The sequence below is a fragment of the Centrocercus urophasianus genome, unplaced genomic scaffold (assembly GCF_019232065.1).
Source record: "Centrocercus urophasianus isolate 14NV4802_14NV808 unplaced genomic scaffold, USGS_Curo_1.0 seq_1431, whole genome shotgun sequence".
NCBI classification, from domain to species: Eukaryota; Metazoa; Chordata; class Aves; order Galliformes; family Phasianidae; genus Centrocercus; species Centrocercus urophasianus.
Window position 1 is genome coordinate 32,610 of NW_024884622.1, and position 721 is coordinate 33,330.

Consider the following 721-nt stretch of genomic DNA (forward strand, 5'->3'; position numbering starts at 1 on the left):
ATGGCTTTTATCTTATTTTAAGCTCTATGAATGAATGGAAGGAATGGGAGATCCCGCGTTCCGTGTCCCGGCTCTGCACCCATGGGTGCTGGTGGCCCCGATGGGAACCCACTGCCGTTTAGGGGACGTGAGTGGGATGTTCTGTCCGATGGGAATTTCTATTTTTTTAAAGAAAAGAAAATGATGAATAAAACCTCTTTGGGCCCACGCAGCCGTAGGAGCGGAGAAGTGTTTATTTAAGGACTTTGTCGGATTTTTTTCATGACGTTAAATAAAGATGAGATGGATGGAGAGCGGAGGGGAACGTGTGGGGCTGCACGGGAACAATGTGGGGAGCAGTGAGTGTGACCCCAATGGCGCTGAGCGGGTTTCCATGCATGGAACCCATTGCTGCATCTGCCCCATAACCTCCAGTACTGACCTGGACTAGTAGCCCAGTGTCCCCAATAGTGCCTGTTCAGTGGGGCAGAGGGACCTCTGCTGGTGTGGGGCTCAAATGTTCCCTTCCTGCTTGTGTTCTCACAGTGGCTGACCCACAGAACCTGACCCACAGAACCTGAACCACAGTGCTGGATCCATAGAACCTGACTCCATACAACCTGACCTACAGCATCTGACTCATAGAACCTGATCCCATGGCACCTGACCCACAGGACCGGCCCCCCCAGCATCTGACCCATAGAACCTGACCCATAGAACCTGACCCATAGAACCTGACCCA